The sequence below is a fragment of the Denticeps clupeoides genome, chromosome 8, assembly GCF_900700375.1.
Source record: "Denticeps clupeoides chromosome 8, fDenClu1.1, whole genome shotgun sequence".
Classification (NCBI taxonomy): domain Eukaryota; kingdom Metazoa; phylum Chordata; class Actinopteri; order Clupeiformes; family Denticipitidae; genus Denticeps; species Denticeps clupeoides.
This window is the reverse complement of record NC_041714.1, coordinates 11819838-11846589: the sequence shown is the minus strand read 5'-3', so window position 1 is coordinate 11846589 and position 26752 is coordinate 11819838. Positions and strand designations below refer to the sequence as shown.

General features: G+C 44.0%; 1 long non-coding RNA gene across 2 annotated transcripts in view; it reads left to right on the top strand.

Moving 5' to 3' along the window:
• Window positions 1-26752, top strand: part of LOC114795897 (uncharacterized) — an 82356-nt gene that overhangs the window by 30070 nt on the left and 25534 nt on the right. For both annotated transcript variants that reach the window (XR_003750565.1, XR_003750566.1), the window contains exon 2: window positions 26120-26289. This is a non-coding gene — a long non-coding RNA (uncharacterized LOC114795897). The remainder of the gene's footprint in view (window positions 1-26119; window positions 26290-26752) is intronic.

Sequence of the window (26752 nt, the reverse complement as noted above, 5' to 3'; positions counted from 1 at the left end):
CCCCTTATGTGTTACGGCTACAAAAGCAAAAGTCCCAGCCAGAAAGCAATAATGCTAGATAAGTCTGTCAAAGCATTTCTGATGTTGTGTTTGGACACAAACAACATTAGGATGAGGAGTGTTGAGCCGCCTTCAATCGTGTCCCAATCCCTGCTGGAATCAATACTGTTGGTGGCTTTACTGTACTGCTCAGTGCGCAGTGTGTGCTCTCTGATCAGTGTGTGCACAGACCTCAGTTCTGTCTTGCTCAACCTTACATGCCAATCATGGCCAGCTGTCCAATTGCCAGTTTGATAATGTCAGAGACCCTTGCTTTTGTGAAAATTATCGAATTTTGCAAATATATTACATTATGAATATTATGAATAAAACATCATTGATTTAAGCGATATCAAATGCAGCATCTCTCTCTAATGATTATTTTTTTTACTCTGTGGTACACTTCATAACTGCTTTACAGTGGTGTTTCTTATGTCTCTCAATAAAACAAACACATTTAGGCATTTAACATGCAGTGGCCTAACTATGTTCCATAATGTGTACACACCCTCTGCCTTGCTCACTCTCGTTCTCTTCCTCCACTCCTCTCCCTTCCGCTCAGCCCTCCCATTATAAATAATGAACTTGTCCTCCTCTGATCAGCTCTATTGGGGATTTCCTCACCATGTGTCAGGGCCTGTCTAATGGATTGCCTTATGCTAATGTGGCTGGGGATGATTGGCCAGTGAACTGCAGGGGTCACTTGTGGAAATAATGGGATCTACTGTATGGTCTAAACCATGTGTGCTATACTGGAAAGTGGACTGAAATGCTTCCCCCCACTCAGACACACACACACACACTCACACATCATGATTCCCCAGTAGCCCTCGAAGTAGACCTCTATAAACATTTACTTAAAAAAGAATGGAAAGACATTAACACCCAATATTTTACCCCGTATTGCCTACACTCATGCATTGATCATGAGCTGCATGCAATTGAGTGGAATAAATTTGTCCATGCTTTTTGTGCACATGTTAGCCACACAAGCACATGGTTCATCACAAAGGCTACACAACAGTACTTTAGTACTTTCATTGACAAAGGTCCACTTTTTGTTGAATTTAGATCTATTTCATTGGGCAGCAACAGGCACAGCAAGAATGTGGCTTACAATTGGACATCTGGAACGTACTATTTTGGAGAAGACACGTGAAATGTCGCAAGACCAGCCCCAGATGTTGGCAGTGCAGACCATAGACATTGTGTTGAAATGTATGTTTTTCACCTGTGCGAGTGTGTTTGCGAGAGACTCAGGATGGGCTTGTGTATTGTATGTTCATGCATTTGACTTCCTCTGTCTGTCATATTTACCAAACAGCGTATTCATCAGTTCTCGCTGTATTGGTAGGCAATGTTGAATAAGAAAAGGGCAGGAATGCATAGATGAACACACACGAACGTGCACACACACACACGCACACACTCACAGAGCAGAGAATCTCCATCATGTGCTCTTGCTGCTGTCACGGCCCTGTTTTTGAGCCCTCGGTCCATCAGCCATTAGACCGTTAATGAAGTAACCCCACATTGTTATTGACTGGCCTGTCAGGAGCCCTGCCTGAGCCCTTAATAGGAGCCATTGGTCTTGCGTTAAAAATGGACCGGAGAGGGGAGGTATGTCGACCATGTGCTGCATCTTAAGTGCCCACCAGAGGTTAGCGCTGGGCCCTCCATGCAAATGACAAGGCTTAGGAGGAGAGAGAGGTTTTACGGAGGAAAAAATGACCACAGCCCCAGGAAATGGGCTCTCTGTTTCATAATGTAGTGGAGGAGGGTCACGCTCAGGCGTGTCAACCCGAGCCTGTGCTGTACATACGTTTATGTCACTCATGCTAGTGTCCTTTTTTTGTAGACCAACAAGGGCATATCCCGTCCTCAAAATGAAACCAACACAAATCATATCAGGGTTATGCAAGGTTATGATGCAAAGTTCAGCAATACATTTGTTGGCTGTGGGACGGTCCCTCCTTAGTGCATGATGACTGCAGCCTCCCGTTTGTTCGGTTTTACTAAAAATGCCTGCTGGTTTAGTCAGACGGAGCTGATGTCTCCAGTTGACCGCCGTCCAGAATCTCTGGTATGCTCTTCTATAATGACAGAGCGAGAGACACCACCATGATTATTGTAATTTCCTTTGATTTAGAAAGCTGCTGTACTTTTAATTGAGCAGACAAATTTAGTTGTTTTGGCCGGCTGTGCGATTTGCAGCTTTTTTTTATGGCTGGAGATGTGTGAGGTCAAGTATGTTCTCACACAGAAAAAAGAGAGAAAACTTCTGATTATCTGTATATTGAAGAAGAGAATTTTCCTGCTCTTTTTCTTCATTTATTTCATTTATATCACAAACTCTGAGTTTAAAATAAGAGGAGCCTGTGGTCCAAAAATCTACCAACACACCAAACTTTCTGGTTATTATTTATCTGTACGACAACTTTACATACTTAAATGAAATTTGAGTTACTCTAAACCTATATCTTCCTCCCAAAATAACAAATACAAAACCGCACAAGCTGGTGTAAGAATGGACATCGCGGGAGCCTGCTTTGTCTTGCATAACAGATGTCTGCAGGGGGAAGTGTAACATTCCTGTGTCGACGGTTGTGGGTGAAGATTCGACACCCCGGTTTTTACATGTCTTTTGTCCGACGTCAACGTGCGAAGTATCAGCCGTCAGGACCGCCCACCCTCTTTGTCTTCACCAAATGGGAGGCACCGGGGGCGTGACACCAGAAACAACAGGTTCTGATTGGTCAGTGACAACTTCCTGTAGGCCAGTGACAACTTCCTGTAGGCCAGTGACAACTTCCTGTAGGCCAGGGGTATAAATGTCTGCACACATGTGGAAAAGTGACCTCTGAGCTATCTTGCTCAGGGGGGTTTTTCCCTCAGAAGCCGGAAGGCTTCTGGGACTTTTATCTTCCCTTCTCTTTCTCTTCTCCCTCTTTACTCTTTCTTCTCATGTTTACTTTCTCTATAACCTTGGTACCTTTTTACATTCAATATTCACATGTAACTACAATAATTATTTACCGGTGTTAATAAATTAGAAACTGTTCATTTTTAACCTCTGTTGTGCCATGCCTCTTTCTGCCAGGTAACATCAAATTGGAGTGGTTAAATACAGTGCTCTGTGTGGAGGGAGAAAGAGTTTTTTCTACACACTTTATTCTCTTCTCCAACACCACATGGTCTTCATGTGTGGCTTTTTACAAATGGTGATCCCGACGTGATACCTTTGCTCGGATGTGGATCTGTGACCGTAAGTCTCTTTTATCTGAATTTTACTGCATAGGGAAGAATAGAATCTATGTGCTTTAATTTAAATAAAAAGGATCTACATATCCTAAAAGCCCGGGACCGTAGAAACCGAGGCATTTCTAAATCCAGATCCACTCCGACAAGGTATAAAATGAACATAGACTAATTACTGTATCACTTACAATGTGGCATGTAGAAAAAACTCTTTCTCCCTCCACACAGAGCACTGTATTTAACCACTCCAATTTGATGTTACCTGGCAGAAAGAGGCATGGCACAACAGAGGTTAAAAATGAACAGTTTCTAATTTATTAACACCGGTAAATAATTATTGTAGTTAAATGTGAATATTGAATGTAAAAAGGTACCAAGGTTATAGAGAAAGTAAACATGAGAAGAAAGAGTAAAGAGGGAGAAGAGAAAGAGAAGGGAAGATAAAAGTCCCAGAAGCCTTCCGGCTTCTGAGGGAAAAACCCCCCTGAGCAAGATAGCTCAGAGGTCACTTTTCCACATGTGTGCAGACATTTATACCCCTGGCCTACAGGAAGTTGTCACTGACCAATCAGAACCTGTTGTTTCTGATGTCACGCCCCCGGTGCCTCCCATTTGGTGAAGACAAAGAGGGTGGGCGGTCCTGACGGCTGATACTTCGCACGTTGACGTCGGACAAAAGACATGTAAAAACCGGGGTGTCGAATCTTCACCCACAACCGTCGACACAGGAATGTTACACTTCCCCCTGCAGACATCTGTTATGCAAGACAAAGCAGGCTCCCGCGATGTCCATTCTTACACTGGCAACACAGAGAAATCCAGAATCAGAAAAGCTTTATTGCCAGGTATGTTTACACATACGAGGAATCTGTTTTAGTGACTGAACTCTTTAGTGACAGAAAAAGAACTTGTGTCCTCCTCTCCTCCTTTCTTTGATAGATTATGATAGATTATGAGCACTTTAATGTGAGAATTTATATTTACTGGTTATCTCTTCAGTACAGTTTAACAGTTGTAAAAGTAAAAAAGAAAAAGTACACACACACTTATACATACATATTCACACACACACACAAATATATACAGATAGTTTCATTAGCAACCTCATTTGTCCATATGCTCCATACGTTATGAATGCATTAAAGCCAGCGGGCAACCTTGAGTTAAGAGCATTTGTATGAAATACGATTTCTGCGCTCTTGACTTTATGCTAAATTTATGCATTAGAAATGACCCTCTGCCCACTACGCCATCGATGTGAACCCTTGCCAATAACTCTGACGTCCGAGAGGAATGGCAGCGTGCGACTCAAATGAAATAGTTTCGCACCGCTGATGATTCACTGTTGTTCTGATGTGGGAAAACAGAGGCATATTACAGCGCTATCAGTGCGTTGCTTTCCACTCGCACCTTACACAAATAAGGGAAATTTGGGTATGGATGCTTTCAATCAGGGTGTCAGATGAGATGTGTGCTGTTTCAGCGTGCTGCTGAGGGACAAACAATTACTTCAGCCATATTTACATTTTCAGGTATTTCACAGTCGAATTTACCAATGCAAATGTGATGGCTTCCATTTCCTTACGCATAAGTATATGGCCTCTCGCCAGCAACAGAAAATGGATGCAGTGGATGTGACGAAGGAAATGTTGCCATAATCCATGATGAGGAAGGCAGTCTATGGCTTTTTATGGTGCACTAGGGTGCATGTCATCAGAAGAACGAGTGGGTTTCCAGAGCCGAAAGCATTCTCTGATGCTGATGTATTAACTAAGAAACATGGCAAGAACAACCACCACTTTGTAACAATAGCGTATTTGAAAAAAAAGGCAGTAAGATTAAATCCTTGGTTCAGGTTGCAGCCCTGTGAAAAGAGAAAGCTATTTTTTAATGAATATCTCTTTTTCATGTATTTTAATGCAGGAGCTCAGGTGAATTCTGTTTTCTTTTTAGCACGATGAATAGAACAAAAGTCCTTTATATATCTGTCCATCTTTCCATTCATGTAAAATCCTAAAATTAAAACTAAAATTAATTCAGGTACACCATTTCTTAGATTGTATTGTTATATTACAGAGGCTTTTCAGAGGCATCTCATTGCACTTTGAGGTTTGTGAATGATTGATGAAGTCAAATTTCTTAATGTTTCTCTTTAAAATTTGGTCCGAATTTGACAGTTCTCAGTCTGAATATGTGCTGAACAAAAAGCGATACAGTACAAGGGTCTTGCATTTTTGGAGATCCCCATTTTGGAGAGCAAAGACCGAGTTTGTCTGTTTGTCTAGAACGCATTATCTGACCTTGTGACAGCAATACGGAGGGAAGTCTTTACTCAGGATTTAGTGCCGTGTGTGTACTGTACGGGAGCCCACGTTCTACCCTTGCCCGAGTGAGAAATGTGTCTGTCTCCATGCTGACAACAAACACTGTCTGCTTGTCCTCAGTAGACTAAAGTTCTCTCGCTCACTCAAGATGTGTGTGTGTGTGTGTGTGTGTGTGTGTTGGGGGGAGCGTGTATAGTAGCCGACGTGCCCTCACACTTCCTTCCCTTCATATCTGCTCCCGAAAACAAGGTTAATTTTTTTTTTCGGTATCTGTGTTATTGTTGTAGTAGCATTATGGAACTGTTTGGGTGTTATTTGGACAATTGGACAATTAGAGTTATCCTATTTTCTCGAAAAAGCATTCATTGTTTACTTTTCTTGTGCCAGACGGGCAATAACAATAATATGATAATAACATGAATTAAGGGAACACATGCTTCTCAAGGTAACGCAGGAGCAGGACAAACACGACGAGGACAAACAAACGTTCCTCTCCTCTGAATGCTTCAATTGCTGGCGAATTCCCACCTGCGCTCTTAATCGGAACTGCTAATGCTAACGGGCGGGAAATAATATAAAAAAAAAGACAACACATGCACAGCCATCTCACAAAGGCAGGTTCGCAAAGGAAGAAAATAGGCTGAAAAGGTTAGTTGGGTGGCCTTTATAGATCTGTACGTCTGTGCGGAAGGATCAGCAGGCAGCGCCTGATGAACTTCAGTTTCTATTAGCGGCCATGGCGGGGATGTTCTTTCCCTCTGACGATCAATAGGCTGAAGGACAAGAGTGTCAGAAAAATGAAAGGCCCTTCCCTTTCTTTGGCAGGACACAGGCAGAATGGAGGGCGAACCAGTGACTGCCAGGGACCCCTCAAGTCCCACTGGAGTACGTTTGACTGGAGGAGCCATTTTGTAGGCAAACTCACAGGAGCGTTCAAGTCTAAAGGGCCGACCTCCAGTTTCACATAAGGCCAACATATGGGCATTTGAAGCATTTTGCATTTAATCCTGTACAGTATTTTAATAGAGCTAAGTTTGGTGCATGGGCCAGCCTTGCAAAAAAAATGAAAGTGACAGGAAGTGAATTATAAAGTGCTGTTGGCTGGCTAGTTACTCTCTTGTCCACCTACTGCTAACTTGTTTTCTGGCCAATAATTCTTGAAAATGTTAATTCCACCACTGAGAAGAGTCTATATGAGTGTCTTCCTCGTACCTTCAGCAGTGGAGGGACCAAGCGAGCAGTACTGGAGGGTGCCAGGTATAATAAGGGCTCTGAGGTAGGATGGTGCTGCCCCATGTTTGGCTTTGTAGGCCAGCATTACTATTTAAAATCTGATGCGGGCAGCTACTTCACATAACTGTTTGGCCCAATAGCATCTAGTCTTCTTCGAGTTTTGTATTCATGGGTCATGTCACCTATTATTCTGTTGTAATGAAGGCTGAGCAAATTCAGCTCAGCAAACCTCTGTCGTGAAGTCATGTCTAATCAGATGAGCATAAATCTTACAACATTTGCTCAGACATTTAGAGCAAATGAGGCCAGTGCTTATTGGAGACCATTTATTTCAAATGAAGCTGCCCAGCTTGTGCTTGATTGCTGTATTTCATCAAGAACACTGTTTTCTGCATTGCTGGAAATGAATGCAAGTGTGCAAGAAAACCCTCTGGGCAGTTTAGTCTCTGCTTAGCTACTCTTCCTTTGCCCTAGCTGACTCACCAGCAACCTTTACTTAACCATATGTGTTGTTTTTTTCCCCTTTTAATTAATTGCATTAAATTAGAGTCAGAACCAATAATTTTTGCTAATTTTGTTAGTTACTAGTTAATGAACAAATGAATGACAGACAAATCTTCCAGTTTGTGTCACAGAAAGATTGGAAGTGTCGAGAAGCATGGGCTTCCTCTGACATTTTATTCTTCTTATTCTCCTCACCTATAACTTCTACAGAGTTCCGCCCTACATTATTACAATGACAAAATGTCCAACACTCCCCAACTTCTCCAACTTTCACTCGGCAGCCACTAAGCACCCGGCTCAGTGTGAAAGGATTACCCATCAGCCCCTCCAGCTCCTGAGTGACAGGCTCAGGCTGGGGCGAGGGGCTGTGCATCTGCGAAAGGCCGGCCTGATCTCGGCGTGGTCCCAGACGCACTGTCTCCCTGAGTGAAATTAAGCACTCTCTCATCCCTGCCGCCGTCCCTCCGCTCACAACCTCGGGATGAGAAATTAGCATGGCACAGTGGAGGGAGGGCGGTGGATAATTCCCCTCTGAAAGGTCTGTAATAGGTGCTCTCAGTACACAATGACTCCAGTGCGACCGACTCCTCAGGGAAGTAAAAGAAAACAGAGATTTTGCCACTTTTTCCAGCCGCCGCTCGCTCGTTCACTCGCTCCACTCCTCTCGCTCTCTCCCCTACGTCTCCTCTGATTTACATACTGTCTGTCTAACCTCCAGTGGATTAGCATTGGGTTTGGGCGGCAGTTTACACCAGCATTCATTTATCCTCTGTATCATGGTTTATATTAAAAAACAACAACAATCATTTCCATAATGCATTCTAATGGATTAGCACAATGTCTTCCAGGGCAGGTCAGGGGGCTCTGGTTTTAGTCAACAAAGCGATCCATCCGACAATTGCCATTATGCTTTATGCCTATTACAGGCTTGGAGAATGAAATGCACATAATTAGCAATTTCAGCAATAATCTCATTTTTCTGGCCTCATTGCTGTGTGGCTGCCTTTGACCTTCTTAGGCTGCATTACGAGCCATCAGTGAGAGAGGAGATACATTTCCATTTATGGTTTTAAATGACAGGTGCGTCAGTTCATTCGCATAGAAGCTGGTTAGTTATTGGTTATGTAGATCTCAATTTTTCTGCATTTTCTACCCTTAATCCAAACCTTAACTGCAATACACACTCTGTTATTTTCCCCTGAAATTGCACACATTGCACTCTTTTTGCATTACAGACACACAGATGTTAAACTTCTTCTTATTAGTAAAAAAATTAGTAAGATGAGCAAGTGATGACTTTAGTGTAGAAAGAAATGTATTTATTACAATTATACATGTATTCTACTTGCAGAAAGAGTATTATTTAGTTATTTAGATTGTGAGGTCAGTATACACAGTCAGGTCAAGCTAAAGTGAAATGTCACTTGTAACCCTCTGGTTCATTATTGCTTGATTTTGGAGTTATAATGGATTGGTTAAACTAAGGGTCGGCAACCTTTAACATTGTATTTGTGCAGATAAATTTGGGGGGGGGGGGGGGGGGAGGGGGGACCATTTTTTTTACTAGGATGAATATACGTGTAGAAATGTTTAGTCACCTCAAAAGCCCAGAAAAGTCTTCTGGCACCCGAAATTTGCAGCACTATGCTAACTCTATAACAACTTACTTATTAACTTTAAGGTCCCCTATTATGAGCATTTTTGCTGTTGCTTTACATAAGCCTTAGTGGTCCCCTAATACTGTACCCAAAGTTTCTTTCCGAAATTCCGCCACTTTTATCCAGTCCCACAATGAGAGTTCCCCAGGACGTGCCATTTCAGTGTCTGTACCTTCAAATTATAATGAAGAGGATAAAAGTGGGAGGAGGAGGAGAGCGGCCTGTAAAAGTGAGTGGGCATTGGCATAAATGACATCAGCCACACTTCTTGTTTGGCGCAAACAGGATGTCGTGTCGGCGTTTTTTCTAGAAAAAAACGTAATTAACCTACTGTTTCTTCACGAGTCTCAGGTAACAGAACTAAAAAATAAATTTGTGCTCATTTTTACAATCACAGAGGAACTGAAGCACTTCACGTTTCCAAGCCATGACGGTTGGTGGAGACACTTTTATTGGTGAAGTAGTGGGAAATCCTCTGGGCAGACAAGGGATGAGTCAGGGGAGGTAATCTTTCCCCTTATGATGCCATTTCTAGTCACTGCAGGACCATAGACAGGCCGGGAGACCTTGTATTATTGTAAAATAATCTCACAAAGTGAAATTTTCATAATAGGGTACCTTTAAAGTCAGCATATTCAAATAATTAAACACTAAATACTGCAAACAACTGTTTACTCACCACAAGAGGCGGTAGATTTATAAATGCTCCAGTAATAAAAATATAAGGCATTTGTGACTCAAATTTTGAGTGACAAAAAAAAAAGAATAATAACCTTCCAATTTTGAACTACAAAAAATGGATAAAAATAAAATACGCTTCGATAATTATTTATTTTCTAAAGCCCCAGGGAGCCGTAGTGTAAGGATGAAAGAGCCACGGGTTGGTGACTCCTGGGTTAAACAGACCACAAGCACCATATGCATCATTTTTTGACCTGGATGGGCATTTAGATACAAATTTTTTTTCAGTGCTGAATGAAAGTCACTTTTGTGCTACTGCAGCATTTTGTATCATGGGATTTTTGGCCGCATGAATTACAATCAAGGCGCCCCTGTTTTTGTCCTGCTTCCCACTTGTGACTAAATATGAACATGTTTTGCTTGTCACTGTTTCATTTGAAACCAGTTTCCGGTTTTCTGTGGCGTTCGCTGAGGACATCCTGATTTTAATTAATGCCCTGCGATGCCACAGCTACTTTCCCAAACCTCTGTTAGAAAGTTTCAAAATGGCCCCAATGACAGTGTGTAGTTATCAGCTTCCACATGGAGCGATCAAGAGTTGTGTGGGTACACGTGCGACATGTAGAATGTGTGTAAAATGTGCTGGTGCAGTCACACACAGAGGCATAGTTGTGTTCATGGGTTGTTAATACTCAAAAAATGGTCTTGACCAGCGCATTCCTTGCTCTCCCACCCCCCCGCTGGTGCACATGGCGCTCTCTAATAAACCAGCTTGGGCAGAGGTCCAAATAGGGGGAGAGATGGGAGCAGACATGGTGGTAAGTGGTTTGAGCGGATGCTACCTCCCCTTTTATCCTGGGCCAGAATGGACCAGCATGGACCTGGCTGTTAGTTGGCTTTGGCTGTGGTACAAATTTCACTTTAATGCCATGCATTTTTGATTTTATTTTATTTTCTGATCCTGGTTGCCCATATCCTCAGAAACACAAGCAGGGGTTTAAAGTTCCTTCTCAGTCCTCCCTCCTGTATAACTCACTCTCTTTATACACAAGCTCCATCTTGACAGGGTTATGGTTCGAAGGCATTATGCATATATATATATGCAACCAATAAAGTATAGATGCACAAATATACACAGTGAAGTCTGCATGCTGTCATTAAAGCAAATATTTTTCTAAATACACATACATATGTAACCTTCTGGAATTATGAATCTCATACATATTTGGGGCATATTCTGAATATAGACATTAATACTTTACATTAATTTAAATAAAAAATGTATGTAGCCACAAAAAGGTAAAATGCACATGTATTGATGTCTGTTGTTTGCACTTATATATACATTTATATTTTATATAGTTTTTACACTGCCAACAAACCTTCATTATGAGCCAGTAGCCCCGCCTAAAAAACCCTTCATCTGTCTTCCATTCTGTCCACCTCAGTCTTTACAGAGACAGACTTGAGTTCTGCGTCATTGTTTTACAGGGAGAATAGGGGCTATAGATTTTTCCCCTTCTTAATAGGGCCCTCCTTTATGGCCAATTCATCAAAATTAAATTGGTCACAACCCACCTGGAGCCGGCCCGTCCTCAATATGTTTGGCAGGGCCATTCAAAGCCACTCCAGCCAAACTTCAGTGACCTCCGCTGACCCCACGTCTCGGTGGCCCGCACCTATTGTGGGCTCCTTCACAATGGAGCATGTTGCCAATAGACTGCCTTCAGGTTTCTTAAAGAGGTCACCCAAAGACTGCCCCAACCCACACACCCCTCACACACACACACACCCTGCCCGAACCCGAGCAAATGGGCTCTCTCTTTTTTTTTTTTTCAAACGATCATGCCCTCCTTTTCTTTTCCACCATCCCCTCTTCCGGCTCTTGTCTTTTCCATGGCCGAAGCGCGCCCATGTCATAGTGTCTTAATGCGCGTGCATTCAAAGAGATGCATATAATGCTCCTCTCAGCAGTGTTTATTAGCCGAATCCATTTGCCACGACCCCCCCCCCCACCCCACTACCACCTCTCCCTCCACCTCTCTCCTTTGTGCTGCAATATGAATGCACGCTGATGGTTAATAATTATGCCTGTCCTTTTGACATGAGGATCCACCGGCTGCCCTTGTTAAGCCAGTAATTAGCCTGTCCTCCTTATTTATTGAGAAAGTACAAATTATCCCTTCTAGTGGGCACTGGCCATTTCCCTCTTCTCTCTCTCCCTCCGTCTCCTTTTTTTAACTCACTCGCTCTCATTCTCCTCCCCTCTCTCTCTCTCTCTCTCTCTCTCTCTTCACGCCGCCTGTATCTCTCAGCACTTTTGATAGGCTGAAAGCAGCTGCGCTAAAGCAAGATAAAGCTCCACCATCAAGATGATGAACAGTGCGGATGAAGAGCCTTCGCGCTGGGCACAAAGGCCGGAGCGCTGCGGCGCAGACGGCGGCGGGGACAGCTGAAGAATGCCGCGGCGAGCAGATGAATAGCTCTCATTTGTGAATATACAGATCTGCATGGCGAGGGGCAGGGAGAGGGAGAGGAGGAAGGGAAAATAGAGAAAAGGGGCCACAAGACAACAGGCGAAGGGGAGAGGGGGGCAAAACAATCAAAAGCCGAAGGTCATCGTAAGTAAAGTTGAGGATCAGTCCTCATGGTCATGTATGTCACAGGTATATATTTATTTCATGTAGTTCTGAACACAGCGTACAAGACGTGTCCCCTCTCACGAGCTCATCCCAGATGTTCTATGCAGAAAGCGGCAGCCTGGATGAGCCAGGCCTCTTCGCACAGGATGTATTTCATTTCAATAGCCAGAGATGGCAGCATTTTATCTGCCGGGGTCTGAGTTAGCTTTGCATAATACGATAATAACAAGGATAAAGACAAATGATCAATATGCTGTTGGTCACTGCAATCGTTCTGCAATATGGTGTACGTCAGAGCGTAATAGACTTCTCAGACATTCTCCTTTCCCTGTCTTTTGTCTCTTCTTTATGCATCCGTCTCTCTCTTTCTGTTTTATATATTTATTTCATTGTTAAAATATGTCTGGACATTTAAGCCTTGTCCTTCTCCCCTCCTTTTTGTCCCTGCTGCCCACCCCCTTGTCTGCTCAAGATGCGCAGTGTCTTCTTTAGCCAGAACAAAACCCTTTTAGTGGAGTGCAGCAGGAGTGGCTCATTCAGGTGGTATCCCCCACCCCCCACTTTGCCCTCAATGGTCATGTAAATAAGTTCAGATTGTTGTTGGACCTTTGTCCGTGCCCCATATTGCGGACTTGTTGCAAGGATTTCTTTTTGTTGGGCCCCCCCTTGCTTTCTTGCGTCGCAGGCTCTGACATTTTGAAATTGTTTTCATGTGTTTGCATAAAAAAAGCTGGTTCTTTTCTATAAAAGTCCTCATGGTGGGTAGCATAAAATTATTATACATACACACATTAGGAAGTGAAACAGCAGTGTTCATTAAGAAAGAACTCACACTCACACATATAATTCACATGTATTACAGCCGGCATAGGCAAAAGTCCAAAAGCGACACCAGTTTTCTGAATAATCAGAGCCATTAAGGCCGTTCTGCCTGTTTATTGGTTCAGAAGCAGTACATTCCGGTGATTGGTTGCTACTGCCAGGCAGTAGGATGTAGCTGAGAGCCCATCAGAGCTGTGGGGATGGGGCAACAGGCTAAAGGCTGCGCTGTTCCAATGCATTTACTCATAAGTGAGCATTATTTCTAAATCCCCAGGGGGCTTTCACCATGGACACCCTTAAAAAAAAAGACATGTTTGTCATGGTGTGGGGAACTTTTACTAATGCTGTTGTTTGTAGACTAATTTATATGTGGTATGAATTCTGTTGCCTTGTCCTTTGGGATGGCAAATGTCCTAAAAAAAGCTTTTTTTTGTTCAGTATTTGACATTCATAATAATATTTGCTTCTATTTGCAGTCAGATTTCATTACTTCTACACTGCCACCCCACCACCTTCTATGAGTTGTATTATTATAACTAACTATTATAACTAAAAGTAGTAGTAGAAGTAATTTTTCTGTAATTTTATGTATACTTAAATTAAAAGTTATTTCCATTGTTGTTGTTACAGTAGTAGTAGTAGTAGCAACAATATAGGTATTAATGTCATTGTTCAAAAGTAACAGAGACCAATCATTTCCTCACCTAAAATCATGCTATAACCATTACTCTTATTTTAATTTTTTAAACTGAACACATTGCTTACCAGCTTCATAATGTCATTTTTGAATGAAGAAATAGAGCAAGGTGGAACATTCCACAATGGGGGGAATTTGATGTTGCATAATATCTATATTATGGTGCTGTTTCCTTTGTTCATTACAGCATCTGAGTATTTTTGAAGCCGAGGGTTGCAGAACAGAATGTGTTTTAAAAACCTTAATATTCTATGAAATTTCCTATTGCTACTATACATGCAAGTGTAACTGAGTGGTACTGGGGAGCTACGTATGTAATATATTTATCATGAGTGTGTCCACTTTGCAGTTTGTTGACACTATATCAGACCACTTGAGCAGGTTTTTCACACTATTATGTGCACTATTTGGTCCCTGCGAGCACGTGCCGTTCCTGACAGCTCAGATCACAGCTCACACCTGAAAATGTGACAGAGATTCAAGCTTCCTTCCAATTAGCATGCCTCTCCCAATAGGCCTCACACACATTTACCCACATACAGACTTGCACATAAATTAACTGTAAAGGAAATGTACGATTGTACAATGTTGTTTCGGTAGAAAGGGGAACAGTAGTTCCACATTTTTTTTTTACTTTTTGGATAAAAACAAGCTGATCATGCCCAGAATCCCATTCATCCCATGTTTGTTGTGCTGGCCGTCTTTTTTGCATTTTTAACACACTGATGAGAGAGTTCTGTGGGGTCAGAAGTATTAAAACATAATGAGGGTAAAGCTATTCATGAGAGAGGCAAATAAAGACATGCTAAGTATTTAATGATATGCTGGGTTCCTCTGTCCCTGAGCCAAAGCCATATAATAATTCATATCTCTGCATCCTGACATTACTGCAACAACAAGGGTGTTTAGACTCTCATTTACTCTCTCTCCCCCCCTTCTCCCATTCCGCCTCTTTTTTTAAAACATGGCCTTTTTCCAAGGAAATTTTCCGGGTCCCGGCTTGGCTCGGCCTGGCTTTCACTCCCTGTCCAAACAAGGGCTTAAAAATAACAAACAGAGCTGTTACAAATGAGCCTATTGACCCATACATAAACATAAAGACACATATACGAGGAGTCAACAGTGCCTCCAACTCCGGTTCTATGCTTTTTATGACTATCTGGTGCCGGTGATTTAGGACGGAGAAATGATACGCTTGGAGGAAACAGTCTGGAAGCATTAGGTGCATCGGTCAGCGCCTGCATATCTGCGTGTTCTTAATTACAAGGACTCGGCAGCACATCAGCTTCAAATTTAAGTGCAGCAATGGCACCAGGGGGACATTTTTGGCCCTTTTTATTTCTGGATCCCAGACCCAGTGCCTGCTGGGTTTTGGCCCGAGACGGTTTTTAGCCTGTGGACGTCTGTGGCATGACCTGCCGCCACCCCCAGCTCACAACTCAGTATCGCCCGGGGCAGTATTGCTCTGTGTTTGTGTGTGACCAGCTGAGAGAGGGATGAGGGCAGGGGATGAGGAATTACGCTAGGCAGCCAGCAGAAATGTAATTAATGAGCAAGTTTCTCATGATTAACTTTTATTAAGCTATACTCCTGAGCCCGGAGCTGTCAGGTAATGAGTGAGGGCTGGAGCCCAGGACGGAAAAAACACACGCACTCCCACAGCTCGAGACAACTCGTAAAACATTGCCCGCCTCACCAGCACACAGCGCACTGCATAATCCTCACACACCCGTTGCAGTCCGGCATGATTTTTGTTACTTTTTCTAAAAAAAAGAATGTAATTCACAGAATTAAGAACAATGTTCCCAGTTTTCATATCATTATATTTAAGTTCAGGTGTTTAGGGTCATTTAGTTCAGGTCATTTAGAAGTTGTTTTTAATAAAAAAGTTTTGGCTTTGTCCATTAAAATGACATCAAAATAATAAAATATCCTGTCCAGGTATGGTTAATGTTGTAAGTGACTATGGTAGCTGAAAATTTCTGTTAATGAATAGAATATTTGCATTAATGTACAGAAACCCGATTATTCCATTGTGTTTAATGAAAGGGAAATGATTGTCATCGTGAAACACTGCAATGTGTTTTTAAAAACAAAATGTGTCCTCTGCATTTAACCCATCACCATATTGAGCAGTGGGTAGCCACAATTGGCACCGGGGGAGCAGTGCGTGGGGATTCGAACCATCCACCTTCTGTCTTCGGGCCCATATCCTTACTTGGTAGGCCAGTGCTTCCTCATTCCTGGCCTAGGAAGAAGTAAACATTTTGCATTACCTTTAAATACGCGCTGAAAATTTGGCAATAATTGGCCCTGATGGCTTACCGTAGTGAGCCATCATCATTATTGTTATTGTTGTTATTATTGCTATTACTAAAACTACCAGGTTTTGCAATGCAGGTAAATTCATGTGGGCTTGTTTTATTCATATTTGGAGACATTAATACCAACTAGTTTTAAGAAACACTTTTTTTCTTCCTTTGTTTGTTGTGCCCTCTGGATGGGTAGTGACCTTAGCGTTTGCCCATATTGACTATGACATGGGCCGGCCCTGATCTTTAGGCACAGTAAACATACCGGTCTTTCCTCGTCACCCACCGTAGTCACAATGCCACATACACTTCTTCATACTTCCTTGTCTCAGCTTTCGGGAGACTTACATTTGTCTCATTATCTCCGTCTCTCTTTGCCTCCACCAGTTTATTCGCTGCATTTCATATATCCTGCATGCTCTTGTTCGGTGCAAAAATAACTACTCCCTGCGGCAAAAAAAGCATGTTCCACGGAGTCACACGCGCCTCCCCTGGCATCGCCCCACTGTTTGTGATACGCTGCACTAGTCCAACCACTGCCCACTGTTTAATGGAGTGTGTTCCTTTAGAAGCGGCATTGCTTATTAGAAAACCCTTTTGGAACTATTTCAGTAGAGGTTAATACTGTTGGACTTAATAAAGAACAAATAAAACTTTATCACAGTAGCAGGGTAAACTGTATGTTCCATCAGCAAATGTGAGTTTGACTTTATCACTATTTCTAACATTGGCAGTGACTATTTCCTGTTAATTTTTTTGAGATTTTCTATTCCAATTCATTTAATATTTTTTAATTTTTATGGAAAACATAAAAATTGTGAGACATTGTGTATTTTATTTGCATTTCTTTATTTTGCAAGTCATAGCATCCTTATTTTTAGAAACTGCCAGAATGACCACAGGTGACCCCTCCAACAAAGCAGTGCAGACTCTCAGCTCAAAATCAGATGTTTTTCTTTTCATGAGCTTACAAAGTAATAAATAAAAATCCCTGGTGCAAACACTTTGTGCGGCCAGGGGTGGAATACCTTAAGAACGTGGCATGAGGCAGGCATTGTCTTTAGGAGATGCCACCTCATAAAGTGGCATTAGCCATCAGCGCAGGGGCTCGGCAATTCATCCGACAGGGTTTAGGCCCGCCTTGTTCACTATCACACATTATTAGAATGACATCTGCTTTACAAGTCCTGCACCCAGGAGCATACCTTGACAACTCATTTCAGCTCTGCTCTTTCTGAAGGCTTTATCTACCCCCCACCGCACCCCCACCTCCAGAGAAAGGGTATGGTTAGCTCATTTTGTTCTCTCTCTCTGTCGCTCTCCCACTGCCGTGTCTCTCAAACTCTCAATCTTGGTTAGCCGTGGTTTCATCTTCTCTCTCTCTCTCTCTCTCTCTCTCTCTCTCTCTCTCATGGCCCTCTGGCCAGAAATGAGTGTTGCACAACCGCGGGCTTCACTTTATCAATCTGCACTGCCACAAACACAAAGTGCATTAAAGGAGAGCATCATTTATTCCGCGCCAGCGGAGTGAGGGGTGGTGGTGGTTGAGGGGGGGGTTGCATGCAAATGACTATTGCATCAGCCGCTGTGACAAAAGAGCAAATTACTGAGCAGACACAACAATTTCTGAAAGCAGCGAGATGAATTAGAGCCCTAAAAGCCATCGTATCTCGGCGCCCATCCCGCACGGGTGTTTTCATAATCCTAGCGCCGATCGGCTAATATCTCATTAATGATAACCTGCACTTTAGCCCGCCGCTGCATGCCGGTGATTATTTAAACCGATACGTCCCTGCCTTCACTGTACATCTGACATTAGAGTTCTGATTAGTTTTTGCTGCTGAAATCACGCGGAGCGCTGCATGCCGGAAACGTATGGATTTGTCAGCACTGCTGTGACAATTTCAGACAAACCATTGTGCCGTGGCGTCCCACATAACCTCATTGTGAAATATATTTTAAATCATGGACAACGTTTTAATAGAATTGTAGTGTGGAGAACATAACGGCTTCCCCACAACAAACATTCAGAAACCATGCCACAAGAGGAGAAGAGGTGCAGCTGCTTTTCACCACAACACCAGCTCCGGCTGTCTTCAGGTCCAAGCACATGCTCCGCAGAGGAAATGATAACTATGATAACCAAGTTGTCATGTTTTGACATTAAAAACATGGCACTCGGCTAGACATTAGTGGAGAGTAAGGTGGTCATTTCTATTGACCATTTTACCATCCATTTGATGAACTTAGATGAATGTGTCTAATTGCTGAACTTCATGTTTTTACTTTCTTAAAATAAATTTGCATCTTTTACAGCAGCATGGCTAACTAGCTGGCCAGCCAGTCGTCGTAGTTTCATTACGAACTGGTCACCCTGAATGAATGATAAGTCGTGTAACGAACTGACACTCCACAGGGCTTTGCAGACAGAAACCATTGGAAACAATGGTTGACCTTAACTAGCTCTGGTTTCGTCCGAATTTCTCGCATGGTCACACAGACTTATAGAAAGCTCCGACATCAGTGAACACCTTTCCGATTCAATAAAAACCACATTGGGCGCTTTTTCAGCCACTGGCCTGGCTTTGACCATCAATAACGGGCCTTTCTCTCATGTGCTGGGTGACTTTTATTTTCCAGGACATGCCTGGGTCTGTAGCGAAGCCTGCGCAGGCGAGGCGGCGGGTAAAGGTGCTGTTCCATTAAGCTCCCCTTTTATTTGTGTTCTCAAAGAGCCTGTCAATTTGGACAGATGCCCAGTCGCAAACGAAAGAGCGGAGGGGAAATATCTGGCAGCCATTTTGATTTAACTCATTACCGCGCCTACTTTATTACACCCCGTCTGCTCCCTTCATCACATGACTCCTGTAAGTACCAGAGCCAATCATGGCTGCCTGCAGAATGTCCGGTTCATTGTCCCTGTTTTGGGGGGGGGGGGATCAAGGTTTTTCTTATGTTAACATATAACGCAGTTGGGGGAGACGTGGTTGAAGGGGGTGGGGGGGGGGGGGTGGTATTGTTCCATCAGGCGCTGGCCAGTAACACCTTGTTAGACTGCGGCCTCTTCAGCGGGGTATGGAGGGAATGAGGAAGATAAATAAATAAATGAGGGGAGATGGAGGGAAGGGGCGGAGGGGCTCATACTCCGGCACCTTGACGTAGATGTACAGCTGCTCACATCGCGCCTGTCTCACCTTTCGCCCCGTCTGTCTGCTGCCGCTTTTGATTTTCCGCATTCATACATCAATGAGCTCCGCATGCTGACACCTCATTTTGCAGGCTACTTTGGTTATGGAGGCCATGTTTTGCATATCGCTACCCACCCCGCCCTCCCCCCTCCCTGACACGCGGCCGATCTTTAAAGCGAGCGAGGGAGAGGGAGCAGAGGAGAGCAGGAAAGCGGGATGGCGGGAGATAAAGGGAGAGAGTGACTTTTTTCCGGGCTTTCTTCTCCACCCATGCCCGTCGCTGTCACCCCTTCCTCCTCTCCCCCTGCCTCGTCTTCAGGCACGTGTCACACATTCGTCTTCCCAAAAATCGTAGCATAATTGATTGATTCACCCCCCCACACGCACGCGCGCACACCTTCCCCCCCCCCACCCCCCCTTGTCTGCCTCTTTCTGCCTCGTCTTCCTCTCTCTATTTCCTTCATTATTTATTTTTTTCTTCTTTTTCCCCGACTGTGCGTGACAGCTCTCGTTGGAATGTGAGCGTCCCCCCTCTGCCAGTCCCGCCCGCCTCTTTCTTCCCCTCCAATATTATATTCCTATTGTGTCAAATAAAGGAAACTGATTTCCATTTCTCCCTAAAAATAAGATAATTATTACAGACTAATTAGAGAACGGCGCTCACACTACTGTCTGCTTGCGAGGGCTACACCTATTATAATTCTGGGTGGCGGTGGTGGTGGTGGAGGGGGACAGGGGGAGAAAAACAACAGATTGTGAAGTTGAAACATGCTTAGAACAATATGACAGCTTCCTTTCTTTTTTGATATGGATATTTCTGGGGTATTTCTCATAATTACATGCTTATTAGTTCCAATTGCATTTTTTTTTTAGTTTGTGTATCAACTAGATCATGTGATCGAGGCGCGCAGCGGGTGAAAAAAGTACATTTGTGTCGTTCTTGTTAGTTGTCATTCAGAAATGAATGATTGGTTTCTTCCGGCTTGCACCACTTTGGCCGTGACGTGCGAGTAACAGTCCCCTCTCTTCCGACAAATTTACGGCCGCTGTTCTGCGTGGGGAATTACACACGTTTAACAGCACTGAGTGCTGAGATCTGACTGTGTAAGGAGCTGATGCGGTCATGTTAGTTTTAAAAAAAGAATTCTCCACCCTGATCAGCAGCCCCTCTTACAACAAGACCGAAAAAAGTCTCGTCCCCGGTTCCTCACAAGCATCCGAGCGCTAATTGTAAATTAAAATCTCAGTGAGGAAACAAAATATTTGGTTGCAGCGAAGGTGACAGCCGTGAGGAGGTGTGAAAGAACAGCAAGAGAACGAGGGGGTGGGCCATGGCAAGGTGATGAAGAGAGAGTGAGGGGGGGAGAGAGAGTGTGTGTGTGTGTGTGTGTGTGTGAGAGAGAGAGAGAGAGAAGCAGGGGGTGTTTGAGTCATATAGGTATCATATGGATATCTGCCAAGCATAATGTAATAAATTGATGTTTTCCCGGGCCTAAAAAAGAGGGACCCTGCCTTTTAAGTGGCGAGGGGCTGTCATCTCTTTGCATTTGCGAGAGGGGAAGGGAGTGTGAATGTCACTTTCAAGTGGAGCACCAGCGCTCTCCTAATGAGAGATGGGGTCTGCCTCAGAACCAGCCAAGGGGCCAAGGAGGAGCCGCTACCCTCCAGTAGCCTCCAATCCTCCCAGGAACTGACAGCCACAGATAAATCAACCCGCACCCGCGTCCTCCTCCCCTTCCTGCACCACCTGCCGTGGGAGGAGAGCGCTAATTTTCCACAGAGAAAGAGAGAGAGTGAGAGGAGTGAGTGCGAGAGCGAGGACAGGGGAGAGGGAGAGGCAGGCAGATGACACACAAGGGTCACAAAGTTCCCTAAAACTGAGAAAAAAATGGAAGTTGCAGCTCCTTGTTTGTGCAAACATGTGAATGTGCGTGTTTACTTGCGTCTTCATCTCTGCCCGTGTGCAAGATTAGGGCCAAAAATGTGTCCTGGAGTGTGTCTGTGTGCAGATGTTTTCATTTCACTTCTGTGTATAGCCTTTCTGTGTGTACCTCTGTGTGTGTGAGTTGGTGTATCTGCTGGTGTGTGTTTGTGACTGGTTTTGTGCATATGTGTGAGAGTGTGTATCTGTGTCTTTGATTGTGCATGTCAGTAAATTATACACTTTGAACATCATCCTCATAACACAGATGCTTAAACGCACATATGGGTGTGTGTGTGTGTGTGAGTGAGTGTGTGTGTGTGTGTGTGTGTGTGTGTGTGTGTGTGCGCGTGTGTGTGTACATGTGTCTAAAACCCAGCCCAGTACATTGTAACAGGTGTTGCGCTACATTACTGATGGGCGTGTCAGTAGGTGAATAACTGTTCCCCACATCCAACACTGCCAAGCAGCTCCTGCCGCTGTTCCACAAGAGTAAAGTGTAATGCAGTCCAGCAAACATGACAGTGAGTATACACACGCAACACAGACAGGTAACACACCCCCGACTCAGCTGCAAGCTTGTGTGTGTGTGTGTGTGTGTGTGTCCCTTTTGCAACATGAATTAATAGGACGTGTGTTTGCAGCGGACTCGGCACAAATCACCGTCCCCGCACTCTTTACTTGTTAGCTGCAGATGCGACCAGGAACTGATTACCCCCTTTTTCTGCACCTTCGCTCCGGCCTGCCCACCTTCCTAAACTACAGGATACGGAAGCGCAGGTGCAGGCAGCAGGGGGGAGTGGCTCTTCAACAAGACTTACGCAAACCAACAAAAAACAGAGCGTAAGCAAGATAAATAATTCAAAAGTATGTAGAATAGCAAAAGGTTTGTTTAATGGGTGGTACGTGGATGAATTCATCTCCGTGGTCACCCAGCACTGCGAGGACGCAGATTAAAGAAGGGACGGGAGTGTGAACCCGAGGCAGATGGCAGCGCCGCCGTTGGAAGGCGCGAGGGGAAGGGGGTGGTGGGGCAGCAGAGGGGAGAAGAAATCCAGGGATGCGACCTGCAGGAGTAAAAAATTGCTTGCATTGTTGTTTTCATTATCTTGCCACTGTCATTTCATGAGCTTTGTATCTCTGAAATGAAAAGAAAGAGAAAGAGAGGGATGGAAATCTGAGGAATATGGAGGTAGGGGGAAGGGGAAAAAACTGTGAAATTAATCTTTTGTGCAGGTCCTGATGGAGTAGAGACATGCTCAGACAAAAAGATAGACAGCAGGATGGCACGGTGATTGATGAATAAAGTAAAGGTGTCAGAAGTGTATTATGTAAATTAACGGAGGCAGAGAGCATTTCTGAAGGGAATGAGAAAGAGGAAGCGCGCTCTGTACGTGTCACCGGGGCTATCGTCCCCCAGCGTCAGTTCGGTGCCATCTTTCATCTTTCTACTCAGACAGCCCTGGCCGGCAATCTCCACACCACTGCTCCAACAATGCCGGAGGTGGAGGGAGGGGTGGGGGGGGAGCGATATCTGAATGAATGCATGCAGGCCTGATTGACCAGGGCAAGGTCTCTCTCACACTCTCTCTCTCTCTCGCTCTCGTTCTCTCGCTCGGCCTGCGTCTGTGCTGTAAATGTAAACACATACAGATTGCTCACACGTCTGCAGGTCACTGTAGACCTGAGAGATGCCGTTTAGATGCTACCTCACTGGCGGGCACGTCTGCAAGCACTTCAGACAGCATCTGTCCGACCGAGAACACGCAAAGAGCAGAGTTACCCATGAACTTGCTAAGAAAGTGCAAACATAGTGTAAATATATGACATGCTAGTGCATGCGCATAAACATGTCCATGCCACGCAGACATGGAATAGTACAGATTGACTGGAATTTGTGCGTGCTTTTTAATTTGGTGTTTGTTTAGTCTGATCCTTGTTTGTTGAGTTAACTAATTTGCTTAAATATGAATAGTGCTGAAACTTTCTTCTGCCCATGCTGCACTGTTGTCACTGACTTGCACAAGTGTGATGTGTTTTTATTATGCAATGAATGTGGCACCGAATCATACTTAGCAAAAGTTAGTGGGCGTGGCCAGGCCAATGAGCCACTTTTACTATAAAAAAAAATAACACTGTATAAAATGTGTGCCACATTATCATGTGTAAACACTGTAATACAGACAGAACCGCCACAACAACTTACACTGCAAATGCAAGTACTGTAAGGTTGCAGGTGAGAAAAATACACTAAAAACACATTAAAACAAACACACACATTAATTATGATATATTTGTAAATGCATGTTACAATCTGTAGTCAAATTTTAATTATTTTAATTACAACATTTGTATTTGTGGATGCACCATCTGTCTGTGGGGTAAAAGATCTGAAACATTATTTCATGCATTATTTCTTTGGAATTGATGTTTCAGCTCAACTCCTGCCTTTCTTCACCCTCATTCTACTTATCCCTCTAGCACCAAAGCTGCCAAAAGTTCTGAGCTGGAATGGACAGTGAATTTCATGAACCCAGTAGCCCAGTGGCTATTAGTGCAAAGCACAGTCCACATTAAATTGGAAATTTTGATGTGTATGAAAACTTTTGCCTAAATTGGCAAAGCTTTGACTTGGAACTTGTTGAAAAAATAAATAAATACAAAACTGCAAAAAGCAATTTGATAATTATGCTATTGGATTTTTGGACCTGACTGGGCATTTTAAATAATGAAAATCAGAGCCAGACCGTTGTGTTGCCTTTATTTTTATTCCCCTTCGTTTTCCACCAGCGGAGCCCTCCGTGTTATAGGCGGAGGTGTTAAAGATCCTGTGACATTAGATATGAGCTGTTTCGCTGGATAAACTTTCTCCTTGCTTCTCCAGTAACAGCCGCTAATTACCCAGGAAGCCTGTGATGTCCGACATGCATGCAGAGTCATTAGGATATCAAACAGCTTGGTGACACCGGCAGAGTTCGGCTCTGTCAACACCTCTCTCCCTCTCTCTCCCTGTCTCGTAGTCAAGCGTCCTCCGCCGCTGCCGCCGCTGTTTAATAAAACGACAAAAACAATCTATCACGTATGCAGCGCACAGAACAATGGAGAGGGGTTAAGGGAAATTGATGACATCCCTGCCTTAATTCTCAGCCGTACTGCGCTTCTCTGTGATTGAAATAGACTAAGATGTATAGGGTTACCTTGTTGAAGGGGCTCTGGCTAATTGCTAGCACTTGTTGTTCCTCTGTAGCTTTGTCTAAGTCACGGGGGCTAACTAGCCACCCCCCCCTCCCCGTCCCGCGCAGTGTTTGTTCAGCGGACGCGCTGCTGAGGAGGCGCTTTTTCATCCAGCACCTCATTATTAACGGCCTTCATAAATAAACAGGCCCTAATATTTTCCTGTGTTGATGTTTATTGCGGGCCTGCGAAGTGCAAGGGGCTGTCTCTAATGAATGAAAGAGCCCCGTGTAATTGAAGCTTATTAGGGCCTGCGCTGAGGAGTAGAAAGTATGACACACACACTCACACACACACTCACACTGTGTGTGTGTGTATATGTGTGTGTGAGAGAGATTGCCATTGTCAGATGTGTTCCGCCTCTGTGATTTGGTTTATTAATTTCGTCACTAAGGCACATGACAGAGCAATTTCAGATTTCTTCCAGTGCGCCGCTGTAGGTATTTACATTATAAGCATGAGTGGCATCTTAAGAAGGACACCAGTGCGCCACTCGCACTTCAGCCACTGGCACACACTGCATCCAGCGTCACTGCAGACACAAAATACCGGATGTGGGGATTTGGGCCTAACTAACGAGTATGAGATAAAAATTAAATGGCCGGCAGGGTTACAATAAAAAACTGAGAAAAGCTGTTCAAGACCAATTCTTTTTTTTTTTTATTAATCCCGAAGGAAATTGCTTCTCTGCTTTTAACCATCACCCTGAGTGAGCAGTGGGCAGCCATGACAGGCGCCCGGGGAGCAGTGTGTGGGGACGGTGCTTTGCTCAGTGCCACCATGTGGATCGGGATTCGAACTGGCAACCTTCTGATTATGGGGCCACTGCGCCTTTTGTAGGTCATGTAAATTTTACATTATGGTAACTATTATTTTATAAAATCATTCTGCCAAGAAAATTCTAAACTTAATAGTGACCACTATATTAGGTACACACAACAATCAATCAATTTCAAAGTGTCCAGGATTCTCATTTGAACTCTCGTTTGAATTAGGTGTGGGACCATTCTGTCTGGGTGTAGCATGTTGGTGTCATGTCAGATTATACTCCATTACTCTACGGCATGCTACAAACCCAGCCACTGGGGACGCAGGTGACAGTGTATGGGGACAGTCTCTGGACGACCCTAACAGGAGCAGCCTAATGGAGACAACAACAATAATACAGCATGCGACAGAAAAACTTTAGAAGGACGCATCTGATGTCCTGTGAGCGGACTTTTGGTATTAAGTTTTAAGGACGTTCCTTTGGGAATTTTAGATACTCTAAAGTAATATTTTTTTCTTTACAGATGTTTATTGTATCCGAGACACTGGGGGTTCGGGTAAGGGTGTATTTCTTGGTGCTGGTCCCAAGCTCGGGTAAACGAGGGTAGAACTTTTACAATTATGTGGATAAGCGGCAGATCCGCTGCTTATCCACAGCCCATCTACCCTGTAAAAAAAACAGTTCAAAAGGCCACGACATCCATAATGACCGTCTGACTGCAACACTTTCTAACTGTCCGTCTGTCTACAAAGCTGTTCTATGGCAGGTATGTTTGCTAAATAAGCTGGCCAGCAGGTGAATTATCTACATGTTCCTCTTCTTTTCTCTGTCCTGCAGATATTTAAACGTGTCTCAGTGTGGTGGCCTCTCCCAGTGTCCCTCGGCATGCGTGTGTGTCCACCTCAGCGGCGCTGCACTGTCCCCTGTTCTCTGCAGGGCCTCTCTGCCGCGCCGCAGGCGCCGCTTCCTCAGCTTCTCCCCTCTTCAGGGTGTTCCAAACAGCTGAGGTAGTCACATTCAGCCACCTGGCTATTTTTCATCTCCGACTTCGGCTCAAAAACACACTTCCCAACACCTCTCTCGCTCTGTCTCACACACAAAACACACACACACACAGACACAGAGAGCACCTTTTTTTTCTCATATACTCAGTGTGCAGTATTTCATCACCTGCATCTGTCTGTTTCTCACATCCTCGCCCCCTCATTGTGCCTTTTTTCATTTGTCTCGTTTGCATGTGGAATTGCTGTTACGTGTTACCGTATCGCTCTCATGCATGCTCACAAAGCCTCTCTCCCCCCTTTCATGTTCCGGTGTGTTCATGCACATTACCGCCAAGTGACAAAACCCCTCCTTGAGATAATGCCATAAATGAGGAGAATTTACATACAACAGACAACACTTGCCACCCCCCCCCCCCCCTCTCTCTCTCTCTCTCTCTCTCTCGCTGTGTGTGATGAACCTCTGTTC